Source organism: Schistocerca americana, chromosome 1 (genome assembly GCF_021461395.2).
Source record: "Schistocerca americana isolate TAMUIC-IGC-003095 chromosome 1, iqSchAmer2.1, whole genome shotgun sequence".
NCBI lineage: Eukaryota > Metazoa > Arthropoda > Insecta > Orthoptera > Acrididae > Schistocerca > Schistocerca americana.
The window spans coordinates 884,579,372-884,603,042 of NC_060119.1; the positions used below are offsets into that span (position 1 = coordinate 884,579,372).

At 42.1% G+C, this 23,671-nt stretch overlaps 1 pseudogene; it reads right to left on the reverse strand.

The window, feature by feature from the left end:
- The window catches only part of LOC124594895, a 28,689-nt pseudogene extending 26,156 nt beyond the window's left edge, over positions 1 to 2,533 (reverse strand).
- Positions 2,534 to 23,671: the final 21,138 nt, after the last annotated feature.

Genomic DNA, 23,671 nt, shown 5'->3' on the forward strand with positions numbered 1-23,671 from the left:
ATTGCTAAATTGTCAAGTCTTAGATTCCTGATTTAATTACTTGTTATTGTCCTAATAATAGTGATAAATGGAACTTCGTTCGCTTATTCACTTTTCTGGGAATGTGGGACTTGGGGGGAAATCTTTGGGGTATTGGGAGCTAATTTTTGATTTCTATTTCTCGTCCGGGGAAGTGGCATTACATACCTTGGAGCGACATGAATTTGTGTGTGCAATATAACGCTCAGTGTGGGTGTCGAGGTGTAAAATGCTAACAGGAAAGTCAATCACATCTAGTGTCCGGTAGAATGTGAAGAAATGAAATAGCGCACTAGTATAAAAGAAAAAAACGACAAATCTAAGGGACAGGCTCCTTATGCCAACACAAGAAAAAAAGTTTTTGTAATCAAGGACTCTAAAGAGCATACCTTGAGAGATGTGAACGCTTGTTGAACTCTGATACTATGAAACACGTCTCTTCTGCTGCAAGCGCTTTGCTTGTTAAATTTTGGGAGAAGGTAGTATGGACCAAAACAAGAAAACCATGTCTGGTAAACATGCATCCCTTAAGAGCTATGAGCATTTGTATAATAGAAGAGACATTCTTAGAATGAGATTTTCACTCTACAGCGGAGTGAGTGCTGATATGAAACTTCCTGCCAGATTAAAACTGTGAGCCGGACCGAGACTCGAACTCGGGACGTTTGCCTTTCTCGGGCAAGTGCTCTACCGACTGAGCTACCCAAGCACGACTCACGCTGCTTCCTCACAGCTTTACTTCTGCCAGTACCTCGTCTCCTACCTTCCAAACTTTACAGAAGCTCTCCATATTTGCGTGGGATAGGCAGATTGCGTTATGGCAGTTTTTACATTCATAGATTGACATCCTTCTGCAACCCGTTTCTGTAGTGCAGGTGGTGCATCTACGTCTTTTAGGACGTGGGAAACATGGTGATTCCTCTCTAACTTCAGTGGGGATAAATCTTTTGAGCCGACTTTGCAGGCTGGAGGGGATTCCCACCTTTTTCATACTTCTTCTATGTAGCTCTCCAAGAACAAGTTGATGTGCCAGTGATTATAGGTACACTCTTCTACGCATTTTCTCCAGTTGATTTCCAAGATAAATTACCTGTAAGTTGATACCACCCACATTCAGCATTGTGAAAAAAAATTATCATTGGCCAGCACTTCGTGTTTTGGCTGACAGTATAAGTAGCACACATCTGATCTACAGTATCAACACCACCTTTTGTTAAATTGTAGAAAGTAACAATCTGTGGTTTATTTTTCTCTCCACAATCGGTATCGATAGCAGCGTCATTGTGCAACGAAGATACAAGAATCACATTTTTGTTCTGGCGTGGTAAGTAGGAAACCAAAACCTTCCCATCATTAAAGCCAAACATGCTGCTGTATCGTTCCTTCCCTTTTACTTCAACAAATTCTGATGGCATTTGCCTTTTATTTTTTCTGGCAGTTCCAACAAATGACAGCTTTTTTGTTTTCAAATAGTCGATGAGCTCAAAATCAGAAAACTAGTTATCTGCTGCAATATTGCGACCAGATCCAAATAAAGGCTTAGCCATTCTCTTGACAACTTCACTTGCCTTGTTTCTGACACAGAAGGGACCCAATGGCTTTAATCCAACGTAGATCTCCACGTTGACTCTATACATCGTTTTAACATCAACAAGAGCAAAATGTTTTATTCAATATTTGTTTAGTTTCTATGGTATGTACTGCCGAAAAACACATCTTCCACGAAACCCTGGATGCATTTCGTCTATTGTGACGTTTTTACCAGGGGAATAGCTCTTTTGACAATTTTCCACAAACTTTTTGAAAACTTCACGAATCGCTGGTAGCCGGTCAAATTCTTTCCGTTGGGTTCTGGTCATTCGGTCATCAAAACGAAGGCAACGTATCAGACTCTTAAATCGTTTGAGATTCATCACGAGGCTGAATTTTTCTACGCCGTCGCCTTCAGTCCCCCAAAGTTATTCCAGACTTTGACGGTTCCCTCTGTATGCTCCTGCTAGGCACAACAAGCCAATAAAGGCCATTAGTTCGATTACATATGTGGAACTGATGTCTCTCTCTCTCTGGAGAAATGATACTTGATAGTGTCCATGTATTGGTTTGTGTATCTAACGATCATATCATGGACGTCATCAGTGAATATATTATTCCAACATTCAACTGCAGTTTTATCATTCTCAGCTTTTCCTATGACTCCAGGAAGGTGAGTGATGACGTTGTGAGACTCCTTGCGCTTTCTTTTCCCACGTGGCTTTTTGGCCCACATGGTCTTATTATCTCTTCCTAAATAAAAGCTATTTGTTTTGTTGTCCCTACTTTTTTCATCTTCGTCCTCACCATCTTGCTCTGTTACAGAATCGCCTTCACGTTCATCCACCTCATCTTCAGAATCAATGTCACTCTCATCCCCAAGATCCTCAATCAGCATGGGGTCTTCCTCTTCAGCACACATCAGCAAATCCTGTATTTCCTCAAGATGACGTGGGTTAGACAGATCATAGTAATTCAGAGCCATATTTGTGGAAAATCTGGGGCGTAAAAGAGAAAACACCAGGATAATCACGTGTTCAGCCGCAATGTGCCTCAAAGGCCGAGCTCAAAATAGTATATATTTGTGTAAATAATTCACAAAATTCACGTTACTCATCCATCAAATGAACAAAATAAGCACTCTGATGAAAAAGAACAAAAAATACGCACCTTCGAAAGTGAGACGTGATCAGGAGCCATGAGCTTGAGTGGCCACGAACGTCACACCTCCTCTCCACTAGGGTCACGTGAACACTAATGGAGTGAGTTGTAACCAGCACCTGAAGATAGGAAGCTACTAGTGGAGGGGAAATCCCACGCCGCCTACTTGGCGAGAGAGGGAGGAAAACACGTCAGCAGTGCCTGTCAGGCCGATTGCGCCCGACGGAGGGTTAACCGCGCCGGTTTGGGACTCACCCGGCGTGGGAATACCTTGGCGGCCCAGAAGAAAGCATAGGCAACTTCGCTATGACAGATACGGATGGATAAATCAGCAATGGAAGAATGTGCAAGAAGAGAGAGCGATTTCCTCAACAGCAGTAATTATAATTGAAGATGAAAAGGCAGTCGGCAAAGTGATCACTGTCCTTGCTGATGACAATGATGCCGCAGGCTCCAGTACATCGTGGTTCGCCAGCGGAACTAAAGAGACCGATATTGGATAAAACTCCCGTTATCGCGCAGGACAATGCGGAACGCGACGAGGTGTGGCTAAGTCACTTCGGTCTGATATACGACGAACTGAAGGATTTCAGAGGATTGTATTGGAGTGTGCTAATGGGCAGGACTGACAATATTTGACGCTTCTCAACCCGCATTGGAATCAGCGTTTGTGAAGAAACGGAAAGCTGTATCCCGAGGCAGGCTTGTCCAAATGTTGTAGTAACTGAAGTAGCCCACCTCAATGACGCTGGTCCTAAGGAAAACAGAGACGATATTTCTGAAGAGGGGCTAGACGAGTTTGCCGATGATGACTTGAGATGACTAATTGACCGTCACATAGATTACAACGTCTATGAGATTAACACTGAGGTCATACAGTCAGATGAGAGTCGCATGGGTTGCGTGAGAAGAATTAGAAGCAGAAACTGAGCACATTTCTCCAAGCAATTTGGAAGATGATAGCCATCTTTCCGAAGAAAATTTACCTAACTTGAGAGTTACTAAATTGTTGATAATACAAGGTTCGTTCATCGAATAAACTGATAAAAAGCTTTCAGTGTTGGATTGAAAACGGCTTCAACAATCGCAGGACAGGCAGATAGAAATTATGAATGTCCAAGAACAGAAAAAGAAACACCAGATAAACGGCTATCGATGTCTCAGCAGGACGGTTTCTTTGGAATGACCTTCATGTCGATAAGGACTTTTTATGGGAAAACCAAGAACTAGGTACAGATAAGTGTAGACAAATAATACTGCCAGTCGACGTGCACGGCCTACAAATGCAAATTTTAATAGATATCGGGGCAGAGCTAAGAGCTATGCCCGGAAAATGTTCGATTTCTTTAAATAAGGACCAGAAATAGTAGTAATGCCCGTAATGGGAGTTAAAATAATCGGTGCTACCGGAAAGGGCAGCAAACCTATATACCATCAAATATATGCCTGTTTAGAAATTCAAGAGGAACAGTCTGAACATGAATTTATCGTCGTGCCACATGTGAGCACCGAGATAATAATGGGCTTAGACTGATTATTCAAATACCACGCAGTAACTGATGCAAGAACAAAACAATGACGTGCATTTCAGAAGATAAGACCGAGGTTTGTGTGAGTTTTAACGAAACAGATGGTGATGTGAGTAGTCAGTGGCAACCTATTCACATTGTTACTTGGGCTAATGAGATTGGTCTAGGCATAAATATGGGATACTATGGTACGTGTAATCTAAATGATTACTTTGTGCATATTGGAAAACCAAAAGTGATTTTGTCGGATAATGGGGCACAATTTACTTTTAGATTATGGAGTGAAGGTATGGAAAGCAATGGGGTTGAAGCCATACACCTCAGCCTTTTACCCGGACGGAAATCCAGCGGAACGATAGTTGCGCGAGCTAGGGCGACTTTGCCAAACGTATTGTCACCACACTCACAGAGCGTGGGGCTAACATATAAATGATTTTGAAAAGATTATGCATGACTGGTTTGACGCGCGAATCTAATGGATTCATTCTGGAGGAGAACCTGTTAGACCATAAGTCTAAGAGTTAAGTGGAAAAGATAAGTGATTTCCCACTGCGAGTTAGTATTGAAAAGAGAGAAAAGAAAGGAAAAAAGAACGTTTACGCGAGAGGTAATGAAAAAGAAAGCCGAGGTGTGAATAAGACGTCACGACAAGAAAGCGCGTTTTGCTAAATTTGAAATTTGGGACCACGTTTTCGTTAAAGTTATCAAGAAATCAAGAGGGAATGATAATGAGGTTTCAAAGTTTAAATACATTTATAATGGATCATTAAAGATTGTCAGTATACCTCGCATTAAGGCTTACTGTTTAGCTTTTCCTAATACTGGCAAACTCATAAGTGTACATAACATTGACTTGGAGTTGTATCAGTCAAAAATTGATTAAACTGAGCAAGAATTTCTCGTAAAGATTTAACTATTAGTGTAACTTTCAAAATTTATTCCAAATTTATATCTTGGACCAAACGGTCATCAACGAATTTTGCACGAAGTATAAAGAGAAATTTGGCTTAGAGAGTAAATGTTCTGGAAACAACTGAAATGAAAAGAAAACCCAAGCTATGACCAGTGTGAATGAATGTCACTCAGGTATATGTATTATTTGTAACTTTGTAAATAATACGTTGTAAAAAATACTTTTATACCATGTGTTATGTAAGTGAATACCGATGCACTCAATGTATAGGTATGTGTATGCGTGTGAATATGGACAGTGTTGAGATTTCCTTTGCGATAGAAACGTAAAGACTCATTGATATTCCTCGAGAGTTAGTTTTCGAAGCATGTAAGACAGGTGGACGTTCTGCAATGCCACTGCGCAAACAGAAAGATCAAGCGTGCCGCTGTGGCACACGCAACAATGCCCTGTTGGGAGTGAGCTGCTGCCGGCCTTAGAACGCTGCGACCTCCTTTGGAAACACGAGTGTAGAACGCAGCCTTTTCCTTTTCAACACAACCAGTGTAAAGCTCTGTTATAGACATTTAAGTTTTATGGGGATGCTTGCTAAAAAAAATGGAATCTGTCAATAATTATGATAATTCTGAAATTCTAAAGTAAACATTGCAACTAGTGATTTATTATCTTGCTTCCCACCTTTTTACTCATTTTCTGTAGAAATTTAAATATGTTACGACACAGTTTTGTCATGTTATTACGTGACCACACACATAATCATGAAATTTAATGAGACGCTTAATCAGTGATTAACAAAATTTATGTAGACAAAACTGAGTACATTGCAGGATCTGCATTGCTGTTTGTATTTCTTCGGACATTCCCTAAATTTCTTTCGCTTCAGAAAAAAGTCATGGAATGTGGAGCACATTAAACACCGAAAATGCAAATAAAATATCTTCTGCACCATCCAAAATTGTCGACGTTTAATAGCCGTTGATAGCTTGTACTGCCCAACTAATTCTGAATCTGTAAGCTTTATTATAGGAACTACATTTAATAATAACCATTGTAATGATGTATTTATTTATGATTGTATATAATTGATTGTTATTATAAATGAAAATACTGTAAATTTTTGGGTAATAGCAGAGGGAACGTTATTTAAATGTATCGATAGCAACGACGAAATGGCAGTAGCTGTGCCGTTGTTTATCTTTGCATATGGAGAAATACAAATGGTTCAAATGCCTCTAAGCATTATGGACCTTAACATCTGGGGTCATAAGTCCCCTAGACTTAGAACTACTTAAACCTAACTAACCTAAGGACATGACACACATCCATGCCCGAGGCAGGATTCGAACCTGCCACCGTAGCAGCAGCGCGGTTCCGGACTGAAGCGCCTGGAACCACTCGGTCACATCGGCCGGCTTGCATCTGCAGAGTCTCTGTCGCGTTGCGAGCAGAGCAGCTTGAGTGATGGAGTACGGGAGTGTCTGTTGGGCGTTCCCGCAGACGCGATATGCTGCTATGCACGCGGCAGTGCAGACGCGCCTGATTCGTTAACCTGTGAGTATTGAGACCACGGCAGGAGTGGACAGGTGGAGGAAGCTGCATGTCTCGTAATTATCCAAGGCTCTGGATACGACTCGGAGTTCTCAAACAGCAGCAGCGTCAACACCGCCAGCGCAGTATTGTCGACAGCTACATTCTTCGTCGTCCGCACAGCTAGAACATCGTAAGACTGTTAACTGACAGATACAGTATTGTAGAGGCTTTACCCAGTTGCATTTCTTTCACAAAGTATGACTAACTTGAAAAATAACTTGCAATAGTTAAAACTAGTGGGGCACCTGTGTTGTCATCGTCCTCAGACATTATTACCAGGCAACGTCCCTTCCCTTTCCATGGAACAACCGAATGTCTTAAGAATATGAAAACTGATTAATTATATACTGCCAATTTCGTGTCTTTGCTAATGACCAATTTCAGTCTAAATTTTCTGCCTCAGAAGCTGTTGTATTTCATAACGCAGGCTTAACTAATTTGCAGTTTTGAGTATTAGCATCATTCACTTAAATTAAAGTAAAATTTCACTGGCAAAACTAATAACTAAAGACCCAGCACAAATTAATAGTGAGAAATTTCATTTATTATGTATTTAGCTTGTTAATTGACTTCTGTTGCCTTGGTATGTGTTTCATTGTTGTTATTATATAAGTAAAATCAGTTTTTCATTTGCTTAAAGTAAATTTAATTCAGTGTTTCAATAATCAAAAGTATATTGTTTGCCTTTTTCTAAATTTTGCGTTACATTGCGCTGAGGTTACTGAAAATAAGTTTTTATTTTCATTACAAGGTTTTAGTTAACATTTATTTAACCGGTAACTCCATCTAACTTTCCTTTTGAAATTTAGTATTTCAGAACAAGAAACTGCAAACTCAGTACTTTCTGATTCATTTATTTTCTCATGAACTGTTGTGTTGTGGAAAAAAGTGACAACCTTCTGTTGCCACACCACTGACTATTTGCTTAAATTTCTTTGCCACTACCTTTCTTAAGATTCTGGAGATTCATTGCCCAAGTGGACTGGTGACCGTTTAAATATCCCCTTTTTAGCTAATCAGTGTGTTTTTAATAAATACTCCATCCATTTCAAAATTATCATCAGCATTTAGATTAGGTTTAGAACATATTCTTCCTTCCTAAGGGTCTCTTGTATACTTCCCTCCAACTAGCTGGTGTCATTTTCCTTCTGTAATGATAGCTTTACACTGTACAATTTCATTAGGCATATGCGAGCATGGTGAGCTATATCGCAATCCAGTAGGCCGATTGGGAATGGGGAAGTTACAAGTTGGCCCCCTTCGAAGTAGGAGAGTGTTTGATGTCATGGAGAAGCTCCCTGGGGACCGCATTCTGGCTCTGGGGTACCCAGAGCTGCTGGCATGGGCCTCGATTGGCTGCAATATTCTCTGAACAAAAGCGACCCCTTTTTGTTAGGCTATATTAAACACAAGGTGTACAGCAATAACCCCAAAGCCATTGCTGATCCGAAAACAACCATTCAGGAAGTCATCGACATTATCGATATTCCGACACTTCATTGGGTCATGCAGAATTCGTCTGCGCCACATCATCGCCATGAGGGCAAGCGTATCGAACATAACCTAACTCCGGATATCTGTAGTAACGTTTACATGCTGAAAAAGTGTGAGAACGCGGTAGTTTGTAACTAATTTAGATTTTTTCCTATAGTTCAATACTTGTCACCCTGTAAGTTTTTAAGTTAGGGAGAAGAGAAATAATCGAAGTTATAAGAATGGTTAAGATTGAAACGAAATTTCAATTTGAGAAGCAAACTATACTGCATAATTCTAACATATTGCATGCATACGCAAAAGCTGTTCGTTGGAAAATTTTCTACCATCACGAGAAATGTCTTGGTCAATGAGAAATGCTAACTACCTTTATTGCACCGTAACATAAGAAAACCGAGGAATAAAATTAATGAACTATCTATTTGCCCTTACGAATGAAAATTATCAAACCGTGTTGAAACAATCTGAGCATCATATGACCACTTGTAGAGATATGTTAAGTGATATACTTCCCAGCGATGTTAGCTAACTGCTCAAAATCAGCCACTGACAATCTAATGGGAGTCCCGCCCCGTCAGGAGAGACGAGGAGATGTAGTGGTGAGGACCCAGTTACGTTTGCGAGCGACAAGAAAACGTCATTGACAGTAACACATTTGTTAGACAGTAATACAGGATTACGTTCGAAAGCGTCATTGTGTTACACGTAAATATTAAACATGATACAAAATCTAGTAAGCCTAAGTCCAGGGCAGTGGTCAGAGGAAACTACTGTAAGATATGAACTGTAGCTCAGGACATGAATGAAAATTACAACACATTTTTACTGAAATACTTTCCTTATCATCAAACCGTTTCCCTCCAAAAATAACACAGATTAGACCCGAGTCTATAAAAAAGCATGGCTTACTCCAGGAATAAAGGTGTCTTCTACAACAAATGGCAACTGTACCTGTCAGTGTGAAATAGCTCTGATTGTGATGCAATAGGTCATTCAAATAAGTACTGAAATTCATTGTTGTGATGCAATAGGTCAATCAAATACATACTCAGATTCATTGAAAATAGTAATAGGGACATCAAAGCAAACGTAAATTGAGAAAAAGATACTCACATAAGGAAAGACTTTAAAGACAGTACCGGTACTCAATATGGCGAAAGAGGAGACAGGAACACCTGAGTTGGTGAACGACCAGATAAATTTATGAGTGGATAATACATTGGTAACAATTGTATGCAGTGTTGCAAATCATTTTATAAGCACTTCATAACTGTGATTTAAAATCTGGGGTTGCCAGATTCCGTGATGTTGTCATGGAAAATCTCATATCAGCCATTACAATCAACTTCAGTAATATGTATGTGGCCCTCACAATCTAAGAGGTACTATGCACCACAAAAACTTTAAAATAAAAAAAATAGTGGTTATGATCCATTATCAATAAAGTTAATCATAAAGTGTTCCTCAGGCACGTCATTTCAACGAACACATTGCCAAAGAGTTTTATGTAGGGGTGGACAAAAGTATGGAAAAACCAAAACCACAACACATTACCAAGTCTCAAACGTTGTAGGACAACTGTTGGCATTGAAAACGGCAACCAGTCGTCTCTCAATGGACAAACACAGACCATCTACAGTTTTAAGGGGATCTTATACCCATCTTCCTGCAAAATAGTGACAAGATACGTTGACGATGACTGAGGTGAATAGCAATCACTGACTTTTCTCACCAAAGTAGACTACAAAGTCTCACTGGACAGGGAAGATGTGACAATTCATTGTCGTTATCATGAAACTCGTCATGGACGTTGTGAGCCACGTGAATGGGAAATTGTTATCATGCCAGAAAAGTGGTTCAAATAGCTCTAAACACTATGGGACTTAATATCTGAGGTCATCAGTCCCCTAGACTTAGAACTACATCTACATCTACGTGATTATTCTGCTATTCGCAGTAAAGTGCCTGGCAGAGGGTTCAATGAACCACCTTCAAGCTGTCTCTCTACCGTTCCACTCTCGAAAGGCACGCGGGAAAAACGAGCACATAAATTTTTCTGTGCGAGCCCTGATTTCTCTTATTTTATCGTGATGATCATTTCTCCCTATGTAGGTGGGTGCCAACAGAATGTTTTCGCAATCGGAGGAGGAAACTGGCGATTGAAATTTCATTAGAAAATCCCATCGCACCGAATTACGCCTTTGTTTTGACGATTGTCACCCCAATTCACGTATCATGTCTGTGACGCTATCTCCCCTATTTCACGATAATAAAACACGAGCTGCCCTTCTTTGTACTTTATCGATGTCATCCGTCAGTCCCACCTGATACGAATCCCACACCGCACAGCAATGCTCCAGAATAGGTCGGACAACCGTGGTGTAAGCAGTCTCTTTAGTAGACCTGTTGCACCTTCCAAGTGTTCTGCCAAAGATCGCAGTCTTTGGTTTGCTCTAACCACAATATTATCTATGTGATCGTTCCAATTTAGGTTATTTGTAATTGTAATCCTTATGTATTTAGTTGAATTTACAGCCTTCAAATTTGTGTGACTTATCGCTTAATCGAAATTTAGCGGATTCCTTTTAGTTTTCACGTGAATAACTTCAAATTCTTTATTCAGGGTCAACTGCCACTTTTCGCACCAAACAGGTGTCTTATCTGAATCAATCGTTTTGATCATCTGATGACTTTACAAGACGGTAAATGACAGCATCATCTGCAAGCAATCTAAGATGGCTACTCAGATTGTCTCCTATGTCGTTAATATAAACCAGCAACAATAGAGGCCCTACAACACTGCCGGCCGGAGTGACCGAGCGGTTCTAGGCGCTACAGTCTGGAGCCGCGCGACCGCTGCAGTCGCAGGTTCGAATCCTGGGCCGGCATGGATGTGTGTGATGTCCTTCGGTTAGTTAGGTTTAAATAGTTCTAAGTTCTAGGGGATGATGACCTCAGAAGTTAAGCCCCATAGTGCTCAGAGCCATTTTGAACCTGCAACACTTCCTTGGGGAACGCCGGATATTACATTACTTCTGTTTTACTCGATGACTCTCCGTCTATTACTACGAACTGTGACCTTTCTGACAGGAAATCACGAATCCAGTCACACAACTGAGGCGATACTCCGTAGGCACGCAGTTTGGTTAGAAGATGCTTGTGAGGAACGTTCTCGAAAGCCTTCTGGAAATCTAAAAATATGTAATCAATTTGACACCCCCTGTCGATAGCACTTATTACTTGATGAGTATAAAGAGCTAGTTGTGTTTCACAAGAACGATATTTTCTGAAACCGTGCTGACTATGTGTCAATAAATCGTTTTCTTCGGGGTAATTCATAATGTTCGAATACAGTATATGTTCCAAAACCTTACTGCAAATCGACGTTAGTGATATAGGCATGTAATTCAGCGGATTGCACCTATTTCCCTTTTTGGGTACTGGTGTGAGTTGAGCCATTTTCCAGTCTTTAGGTAGGCCTACGGATCTCTCTGTGAGCGAGTGGTTGTAAATAATTGCTAAATATGGAGCTACACTCCTGGAAATGGAAAAAAGAACACATTGACACCGGTGTGTCAGACCCACCATACTTGCTCCGGACACTGCGAGAGGGCTGTACAAGCAATGATCACACGCACGGCACAGCGGACACACCAGGAACCGCGGTGTTGGCCGTCGAATGGGGCTAGCTGCGCAGCATTTGTGCACCGCCGCCGTCAGTGTCAGCCAGTTTGCCGTGGCATACGGAGCTCCATCGCAGTCTTTAACACTGGTAGCATGCCGCGACAGCGTGGACGTGAACCGTATGTGCAGTTGACGGACTTTGAGCGAGGGCGTATAGTGGGCATGCGGGAGGCCGGGTGGACGTACCGCCGAATTGCTCAACACGTGGGGCGTGAGGTCTCCACAGTACATCGATGTTGTCGCCAGTGGTCGGCGGAAGGTGCACGTGCCCGTCGACCTGGCACCGGACCGCAGCGACGCACGGATGCACGCCAAGACCGTAGGATCCAACGCAGTGCCGTAGGGGACCGCACCGCCAGTTCCCAGCAAATTAGGGACACTGTTGCTCCTGGGGTATCGGCGAGGACCATTCGCAACCGTCTCCATGAAGCTGGGCTACGGTCCCGCACACCATTAGGCCGTCTTCCGCTCACGCCCCAACATTGTGCAGCCCACCTCCAGTGGTGTCGCGACAGGCGTGAATGGAGGGACGAATGGAGACGTGTCGTCTTCAGCGATGAGAGTCGCTTCTGCCTTGGTGCCAATGATGGTCGTATGCGTGTTTGGCGCCGTGCAGGTGAGCGCCACAATCAGGACTGCATACGACCGAGGCACACAGGGCCAACACCCGGCATCATGGTGTGGGGAGCGACCTCCTACACTGGCCGTACACCACTGGTGATCGTCGAGGGGACACTGAATAGTGCACGGTACATCCAAACCGTCATCGAACCCATCGTTCTACCATTCCTAGACCGGCAAGGGAACTTGCTGTTCCAACAGGACAATGCACGTCCGCATGTATCCCGTGCCACCCAACGTGCTCTAGAAGGTGTAAGTCAACTACCCTGGCCAGCAAGATCTCCGGATCTGTCCCGCATTGAGCATGTTTGGGACTGGATGAAGCGTCGTCTCACGCGGTCTGCACGTCCAGCACGAACGCTGGTCCAACTGAGGCGCCAGGTGGAAATGGCATGGCAAGCCGTTGCACAGGACTACATCCAGCATCTCTACGATCGTCTCCATGGGAGAATAGCAGCCTGCATTGCTGCGAAAGGTGGATATACACTGTACTAGTGCCGACATTGTGCATGCTCTGTTGCCTGTGTCTATGTGCCTGTGGTTCTGTCAGTGTGATCATGTGATGTATCTGACCCCAGGAATGTGTCAATAAAGTTTCCCCTTCCTGGGACAATGAATTCACGGTGTTCTTATTTCAATTTCCAGGAGTGTATTTTATCAGCATACTCTGAGAGACAAAAGAAAAATTCGGAGTAGGTATTAAAACCCATGGAGAAGAAATAAAATCTTTAAGGTTCGCCGATGACATTGTAATTCTTTCAGAGACAGCTAAGGACTTGGAAGAGCAGTTGAATGGAATGAATAGCGTCTTGAAAGGAGGATATAAGATGAACATCAGCAAAAGCAAAACGAGGATGATGGAATGTAGTCGAATTAAGTCGGGTGATGCTGAGGGAATGAGATTAGGAAATGAGACACTTAAAGTAGTAAAGGAGTTTTGCTATTTGGGGAGCAAAATAACTGATGATGGTCGAAGTAGAGATGATATAAAATGTAGTCTGGCAATGGCAACGAAAGCGTTTCTGAAGAAGAGAAATCTGTTAACATCGAGTATAGATTTAAGTGTCAGGAAGTCATTTCTGAAAGTATTTGTATGGAGTGTAGCCATGTATGGAAGTGAAACATTGACGATAAATAGTTTGGACAAGAAGAGAATAGAAGCTTTCGAAATGTGGTGCTACAGAAGAATGCTGAAGATTAGATGGGTAGATCACATAACTAATGAGGAAGTATTGAATAGGATTGGGGAGAAGAGAACTTTGTGGCACAGCTTTACCAGAAGAAGGGATCGGTTGGTAGGACATGTTCTGAGGCATCAAGGGATCACCAATTTAGTATTCGAGGGCAGCGAGGAGGGTAAAAATCGTAGAGGGAGACCAAGAGATGAATACACTAAGCAGATTCGGAAGGATGTAGGTTGCAGTAGGTACTGGGAGATGAAGAAGCTTGCACAGGATAGAGTAGCATGGAGAGCTGCATCAATCCAGTCTCAGGACTGAAGACCACAACAACAACAACAACACTCTTAGAGGACACTGACTGGTATACAATCTGGATCGGAGACGTTGCTTTTATTATGTGATTTAAGTTGCTTCGTTACTCCGAGGATATCTACTTCTATGTGTCTCATCTTGGCAGTTGTTCTTGATTGGAATTCAGGAATTTTTACTTCGTCTTCTTTGGTGAAGGAGTTTCGGAAAACTGATTTAGTGGCGCTGTCATCAGTGACTTCACCGTTGTTATCGAGCAGTGGAGGTATTGGTCGCGTCTTGCCACTGGTGTGGTTTATATATGACCAGAATCTCTTTGGGTTTTCTGCCAGATTTTGAGACTAACCTAAGGACATCACACACATCCATGCCCGAGGCAGGATTCGAACCTGCGACCGAAGCAGCAGCGTGGTTCCTGACTGAAGCTCCTAGAACCGCTCTGTCACAGCGGCCGACCATGGAAGACAGCACCTCCATTTTCCGACAAACTTTATTCCATGGGAGTGTCAAACGAGGCAAAATGGTTACGTAATTTTTGGCAATAAAACGATCTTGCAGAGTAACCGTGGGGCCAATGGAATACCACGATATTGCTGACCAGATTACCACCGAACCCCTAACACGCTACATTTTTGCAAGCTCACTAGAGTGAGCAGCACGTTCTCCAGACATGAACCCTATTGAACATGCCTGAGATACACTCCTGGAAATTGAAATAAGAACACCGTGAATTCATTGTCCAAGGAAGGGGAAACTTTATTGACACATTCCTGGGGTCAGATACATCACATGATCACACTGACAGAACCACAGGCACATAGACACAGGCAACAGAGCATGCACAATGTCGGCACTAGTACAGTGTATATCCACCTTTCGCAGCAATGCAGGCTGCTATTCTCCCATGGAGACGATCGTAGAGATGCTGGATGTAGTCCTGTGCAACGGCTTGCCATGCCATTTCCACCTGGCGCCTCAGTTGGACCAGCGTTCGTGCTGGACGTGCAGACCGCGTGAGACGACGCTTCATCCAGTCCCAAACATGCTCAATGGGGGACAGATCCGGAGATCTTGCTGGCCAGGGTAGTTGACTTACACCTTCTAGAGCACGTTGGGTGGCACGGGATACATGCGGACGTGCATTGTCCTGTTGGAACAGCAAGTTCCCTTGCCGGTCTAGGAATGGTAGAACGATGGGTTCGACGACGGTTTGGATGTACCGTGCACTATTCAGTGTCCCCTCGACGATCACCAGTGGTGTACGGCCAGTGTAGGAGATCGCTCCCCACACCATGATGCCGGGTGTTGGCCCTGTGTGCCTCGGTCGTATGCAGTCCTGATTGTGGCGCTCACCTGCACGGCGCCAAACACGCATACGACCATCATTGGCACCAAGGCAGAAGCGACTCTCATCGCTGAAGACGACACGTCTCCATTCGTCCCTCCATTCACGCCTGTCGCGACACCACTGGAGGCGGGCTGCACGATGTTGGGGCGTGAGCGGAAGACGGCCTAACGGTGTGCGGGACCGTAGCCCAGCTTCATGGAGACGGTTGCGAATGGTCCTCGCCGATACCCCAGGAGCAACAGTGTCCCTAATTTGCTGGGAAGTGGCGGTGCAGTCCCCTACGGCACTGCGTAGGATCCTACGGTCTTGGCGTGCATCCGTGCGTCGCTGCGGTCCGGTCCCAGGTCGACGGGCACGTGCACCTTCCGCCGACCACTGGCGACAACATCGATGTACTGTGGAGACCTCACGCCCCACGTGTTGAGCAATTCGGCGGTACGTCCACCCGGCCTCCCGCATGCCCACTATACGCCCTCGCTCAAAGTCCGTCAACTGCACGTACGGTTCACGTCCACGCTGTCGCGGCATGCTACCAGTGTTAAAGACTGCGATGGAGCTCCGTATGCCACGGCAAACTGGCTGACACTGACGGCAGCGGTGCACAAATGCTGTGCAGCTAGCGCCATTCGACGGCCAACACCGCGGTTCCTGGTGTGTCCGCTGTGCCGTGCGTGTGATCATTGCTTGTACAGCCCTCTCGCAGTGTCCGGAGCAAGTATGGTGGGTCTGACACACCGGTGTCAATGTGTTCTTTTTTCCATTTCCAGGAGTGTAGATTGAAAAGGGCTGTTTATGGACGACGTGACCCACCAACCACTCTAAGGGATCTACGCCGAATCGCCGTTGAGAAGTGGGACAATCTGGACCAACAGCGCCTTGATGAACTTGAGGAATTTATGCCACGACGAATACAGGCATGCATCAATGCAGGAGGACATGCTCCTGGCTACTAGAGGTTCCAGTGTGTACAGCAATCCGTGCCACCACCTCTGAAGCTCTCGCTGTATGGTGGTACAACATGCAATGTGTGGTTTTCATGTGCAATAAGAAGTGCGTAAATGAAGTTTTTGCTGATCTCTGTTGCAGTTTTCTGCATGTGTTCCGAATCTTTCGGAATCGAGGTGATGTGTGTACTTTTAAACAGTTAGTACATGTTCCATAGCGTATAGGAACGATTTATAACGTAAGTATATCGAACGAGTCACTTTATCAGTTATGTATATGACGCTTCTTTTCTGTATAGCTGAAAGATGACGATTACAGAACAGCACACTGTCTTCAATTTATGCTTTGTCACTATTCATAAGAGGAAGTTTTGCGGAAAACGCAATTTAGTACGTCAGTCACAACGAGCGCTACACTTCTAAGTTATAGCACATTTATTAAGTCGTTCTCTGATATTACATCAATAAGTTCCTAAGAACGTGAGGAATTAAAAGATAAATAATTGATGGAAATTCTACAGTTATGCGTAGCTGAAAGGATTATTTGTGATCTCCACAGATTAGTAGAGTGTGTATGTGATGCGTATAGCCCAAGTGCAGTTATGTGACACGAGAGGAAATATGCATAATATTCCACTAGTTTAAATTACGCTTCTGTACCGATTGGTAGGTACACCATATACGTCAATGATACAATCTTCATCATGGTACCGAAAAATTTAGATTATAAGCAGGGGTGAAACAGGTACGTTCCATATTACATGATATGTTCTAACGGTCCTATAGAAAATATGTGAATCATTTAACTAGAAGAGCAAAGAATGTACGTGCGTTAATCGTTCAAATGGTTCAAATGGCTCTGAGCACTATGGGACTTAACTTCTGAGGGCATCAGTCCCCTAGAACATAGAACTACTTAAACCTAACTAACCTAAGGACATCACACACATCCATGCCCGAGGCAGGATTCGAACCTGCGACAGTAGCGGTCGCGCGCCTCCAGACTGAAGCGCCTAGAACCGCTCGGCCACTCCGGTCGGCGTTAATCGATCATATTGGAAACATCTTTGTTTTGCTGACACCCCCGAATTAAGCAAATTAACTTTAGTTATCAATAAAAGATCCAAATACAATAATTTATTGTGTAGTAATGAAAGTAAATTGCAATAACATTAAAAAATTTTAGTGATAAATCACTGCACCAATTACGTTTCCCTTTCTCATGCATAGCATGACGTCTTTCAGGATTTAATTTTCATTATCTAACGCAGTTATTTACGTTTGTATTGTATATGGTGTATATTGTTGTGCCTCTCTTTACCACGCCGAGCTTTTTTGTGGTTTTACTAGAATTGGAAACCGGGGTATATAAATATTGTAATTTTTTATTTGCTAATGTTAGAGAATAGTAATTTTTGTGTATCTAGTTAGAGGCACAGCGCCTCTTTTACTGTGCGAAAATTCACACACAGTCTAATCATGCAGACACTGTTCTTTTTTATGTGTGAAATCAAAGTATGGTAGAAAGACATTACTATTATGTCTTCTCAAAGAGTTTTGTATGCATTCGAATGTGTTTCATTTTATGTGGATTACATTACTACATGAATTTGCGACTTATAACTTCTGTCAGTAACACCACTGAGTATTAACAATAAAAATTATATTTTATATTCTATTTCCTACTATTTTGTGCCCAATGACAAGCTATATAGTTGACCGATTACTTTCTTCAAATGTTTCGTCTGTATATAATAACCATACTAATTCCATAAATAATTTCTCATTCATGGCACAAAATAGAGTATAAAGCATAGGTGATAATTATAAATAGTCATCAATGCCACTGACAGGAGTTATACGCGACAACTTCATGAAGGTAATGTAATACACAGAAAATGGAACAACTCCGACGGCATAATTTCTTTTAAAGCCTTATACTCCTGATAACGTTATATCATAATGACTTTGACTTCACGTAAACATGCTGTGTGAATAATGGTTTACGTGTGGTTGAATTGTCGCTCGGTGAAGGAGGCACCGTACGTGTAATTAAAATAAAAAAAAAAAAATACTGTTCTCTCAAATTAGCGTGTAAAGAGTCACAAGCTTTTATTTCTCGCTTTCCGGTTGCAGTAAGAACACAAAAAGAGTATCGCAATTCAAGAGAGGCAGAATAACAGCCACGCTGACATCATATAAAATACCCGTTTGATAACGGTAATTAGTTGTTGAAACGTGTCATGATATGAATGAGAAAAAAGTACAAATTGCAGCGTTCAATTATTAAATCCTTAATGACGCAGCTACCGACTTTCTAAAACATCGTTTTCATGAATGAAACATTCACTAAAATAATTTACACTGAAAAGTCTGAAAGGAATATAGAACACATTTAAAATAAAGTTGTAGAACCATTGGCGTCTGCAGGAGAGATTTAGAAGTTACTATCAGCCGCCCTTCCAGATTGAGATCTTTTCACAAAACTATAATCCTCGAACTTCTTCTTAGAATTCCAATAGATTTAATTGAGTTGCATCCACATATTGGGAAAGGAATATCGTGATAAAATAAGAGAAATCAGACTTGCACAGGACGATTTATATGTTCATCTTTACCAACTACTATTAGATAGTGGAACGGTAGATAAATAATCTGAAAGTGGTTCTATGAGCCCTCTGAAAAGCAATTGTGAAGAGCATAGTAATCATACATATATCAGCCTTTGTGTTCAAACAAATTTCGGGCTTGCAGCCGGTCGTCGTTCAATACTTCGCACGATATTTCAACTGGGCACCTGCCAGTCATCTTCAGGTGAACCGTCGCAGACTGTCGATAACGTCCTTCGCTCCGCAATATATAACGTACCGTAACTATTCTGCGCATGCGTCGAAAACTTGATAGTTGAACCAACACTGCCCGCCGGCAGCGCCCTCGCTGGTGGAATAGCGGAACTCAGTCGCCCTCTGCGTTGCTGTTTGCCACGGCCGTCGACGCACTCTGTCGTCTTCGATTTGGGCAAATCGTGGAGATGATGGGATTCCATGCACTGTCCAGCTGGTAGCCGCTGTCACAGTTTAACAGATTTTCCGCCAGTCGTATTTCTACGGATTCTTTAATAATGGAGTCCCAGAAAGACGTTGCTGTGGACAAAATCATTGTTTTCTCATACTCCATTGAATGTCCAGTAGAAATACAATGTTCAGCAATAGCGGACTTGCTTGGCTGCAAAAGGCGGGTGTAACGTTAAAATTCACATCAGCCTTTGTGTTTAGAAAGCTTTATTTATATAGCATTTGATGCTCTTATACATCGACAAGTACATAAACAATTACAAAGAAATAATAGACAACCATTTTAACACATACAGGATAACCTTAAGATCATTGTCCATGTTTTCCAACCGCTCGATTGCCGTAGAGCCAGTTTGATATAATCCTTCCAGGGAGCCGGTGAACGCACCTGAGGGCGGTCGTGATCGTCGCGTGGCACCGCCAGTGGCACCTCGCTGCAGAAGCAGCATGGAGAGTCCCGCCATCCCCAGCGATAGAGAGCGGCAGCCGTTCTCCCAGTTCCACATCTGTTTCATTCTACACCTGTTTCTAATCCGTCTGCGCCATGTCATGTGAAGTAGTGTGATATCTAGGAATTTTATGGTCGGGCTTTTGTGTTGTAAGGAGCCTTGCTGGTGTGAAGGCTAGCAGTGGTTAACAGCCACATGGTGGTCCTCCAGACAGTTTGATAATATTTTAATCGGACCTTAGTAACTTCCTGTGTAATATTGTGATTGAGAAGAGACTGGTTCCTCTGTATTCCTTCCCATAACGGAGAGTCTTACGTGCGGTGGAGCGATGGCGCTTTATACCGGGAACCATTGAACATGTGGAGGCAGAGTATTAACACATACAATGCGCATGACCTGTAAAAACCTACCGTCTTGTACTTCATGGCTGTGGGAACCGTTGAGCCATACACCTGGACAATACTCAGCTGATGTGTAACCCAGACCGTGCGCTCAGAGAATTTAGTCGGCGCCGCTGGAAGTAGCATTCTTGCAATAAATCATTATGGGTTTTCATTTTTGCAGCTGGTTTTCGAAGCTTAATAGGTAACCTATCCATGGTGATGCCGTGATAGTTTTAGTTGCTGGGGCAACATTTAAAGCAAAAGAAATAAAAAAGAGTAAAAGTGCCTTTAAGTGCTTCCCAAAATCTAAAAAAAGCTTGAAAACTAACATTCCGCTCTATCTGAAAAGCAAAGTTAGTGCCTATGCATGTTACTGTCTCTTAAATGAATGGTTTTTTTCCTTAAGAAATTACTTCTGAAGGCTGTAAGTAATACTTAGAAAAGCAGAAATGAAAAAAATCCCATTTTCTTAGTTTTGTAAAAAAAAAGAAATAAAGAAAAATTCTAGATGTTGCACATATGCAATATTGAGGTACAAAATAAAATATGGAAAACCTTAACTTATTTTCTTTTATTTTTGTGTCTAAGATATTTATTAAAATCAATTCCCTTAAATACACTGTCATCTTAATGACTTTTCTGAATGTAAAATTAATACAACTTTCTATGGTAACATTGTGTGTTAACTTTGATCAGTGGTCTAGTAATAGTAAGAACATTAAAAGATATTGTCCAGCTGTTGGTGGAAATTGGTGAAGCAGTTCGTGGCTTCGTTGAAATAAAAGTACATATAAGTTTTTGTGCTAGAAATGCATGTATACTCGTGACATCCAGAGTTTTGCATCGATTTCCTTTGGCGTTCCACTTTGGGCAGTGGTCAGTCGAACCACTTCGTACATCCTGTGATGGGACACAACCCTGGGTGATAACTCTACAGCATCTATTTTACCTCCTGATGAGAAATCATTTTCAGAGCAGGTGTTACCACGTAATTCTGTAGCACCGTCATTACCGCATGCATCAGTACTGACCTCTTCACCATCACCATTCCGCAGCACCATCTTTCTTAAAAAACTCTCTGTGATTGAATAATCGGTCCATAACCTAAGACTCAACGTAAAATAATAATATTTAACTACCGTAGTAGCTCTACCATCCCGAAAAATCACATCCAACATAGAAAACAGATCAACGAATTAGAATATTTATGCAAAAATAGTGACAAGGCAAAGTAATCGTATCAACGCTGTGTGTCAATACTCACGCCACCTTGCACGTCTACAATTTATAAAATTATGTAAAATCAGAAACTGAACGATTATAATAGCTTTTCTCGCTGAATATGGTTCGATATACTAATTTATTTTGTGAGTTTTCTTCATTCTTCCTAAACTGGCTCTTACTAAGGCAAACACAACGTGAAAGTAATGAAAACTGAAGCTCGGCGGCTTTCTCTGCACTCATTCAAAGAGGTTACCAGAACTCCGTAGTTCAGTCAATTACTTTTACGTTATTTTCACTAAAAGGATAAGACGTGTCACCCAACAACACTTCCTACGCTTTCTACTGCACTTATTCGTATTGTCGAATGACTGTTCTAATTAACTGTGTTACAATGACATCGTAGAAAGCGCCGAAGTGTAACGAAAGTCTAATGCATCTGAAACTACGAAATTGTTATGACAAACAACGGGAAACGATTTGCACCACCCGATTGTCCATTAATATTTTACATTTTTCTTTATTTACCCTTCTGCTTTTATGGACAAATAAAATACATATAACATTTTTTCGCCATCCCATCAGAAAAGTAAAACCATACACTACGCACAAAGAAAAATATCAGTGCTCGAATTTTTGAGTGATGGAAGAAGTGTCAGCCAACAATAGATTTTAGGTTTTCTATTGCACTGATTCATATTGTCGAATCTGTTCTAGTTATTTAACAATGACACTGTAAAGGAAACTGTCTCATGCATAAAGACTTCGACACACACAAGGGTTTGAGAACCTGCATAAACTCGAGGAAATTAATTAGAAAGTGATGTATCAATTTCATCTGCACATGCACATATCACCAGTATTTACTCAGTGACTGACAATTTACTCAGATTTACTGGCTGATTCATCTAGCACTTCTCTTGTAAACATATGGCCATAAAATCACAGAAATTATTTCTACAATACAACAGATTGTTATATCGTATCTCGATATTTTGAAACGTACAAGGTGCTTCGTATTAATGCGATATTTACAGTGTTACATATGTCGTACACACCTACGGGAAATAACTGGTCCTTCTTTCACATACATCTATTTACATCAGTAGCAACAACAATATTGCACCATACCTGTTACTGAAGCTGAAACGTGCCGAAAAGTACATAAAACCAGGCGAATACATGTAATATTCAACTCTCGCTACTACCGAAAATTGTAGAGAAGCATGTTGCCCCAAAATGGCGTGACTTGCCCTGCTTGATATAGAGAACATGCGGAGTGCACTATGTTAACTCCATAGATATAGAGGGTGTTTCACATCTCATGTTACACGCTTCTATAGACTGTAGTGCGTACTTAGTAGATCAAGTTTTGCATAGGAACTGATGTCCGGAAATGTCATCCAACGACGCCACTGAGAGTCGAACTTGTATGTGCAGGTGCTTCTAAATATATGTGTATAGAGGGAGATTACGTGATGATACAAACTTCCAAGGATGATGGAAACGGATAAATGTATCAGTTTGAGGTAAGGGTCCCTGGTTCGAAATTTAACGAGTCGGAAGTTACAGATGAATATCATTCTGATACGTCTGACAGTGGAATACATGTACCCTTACTATTGCTGCTATCAATGTATGGTATGCAACTTTCAGAGGTGGTAGTATGGACCATGGCCAGAAAAATTTCGAGTAAACATGGGCTCTAAAATGCATAGCTGAGGAGCTATGGGCACTTCGCTAGTGTGAAATCTGTTAGGCATGTTTTCTTTTTTTGGTCCATATCACCACCTTGAAAGTTTCATACCCTACCCATTCTTAGCAGCGACAGTACCAGAGCACGTGTTCTACTGTCAGATGTACAGGAACGGTTTTCAGTTCTAATTTTCAAATGGTTCAAATGGCTCTAAGCGATATGGGACTTAACTTCTGAGGTCATCAGTCCCCTAGAACTTAGAACTACTTAAACCTAACTAACCTAAGGACATCACACACATTCATGCCCAAGGCAGGATTCGAACCTGCGACCGTAGCGGTTACGCGGTTCCAGACTGTAGAGCCTAGAAACGCTCGGTTATTCTAATTTTCGATTCGTTCGTTTCCGGTATAGGGAACGTTACCTCAGTTTGAGACATTTATTCTTGTCATCAACACTGAAAGTCTATAACATGTTCACGGAATCACTCTGTATATACATACATTTACAGGCGCCGGCGGCCATA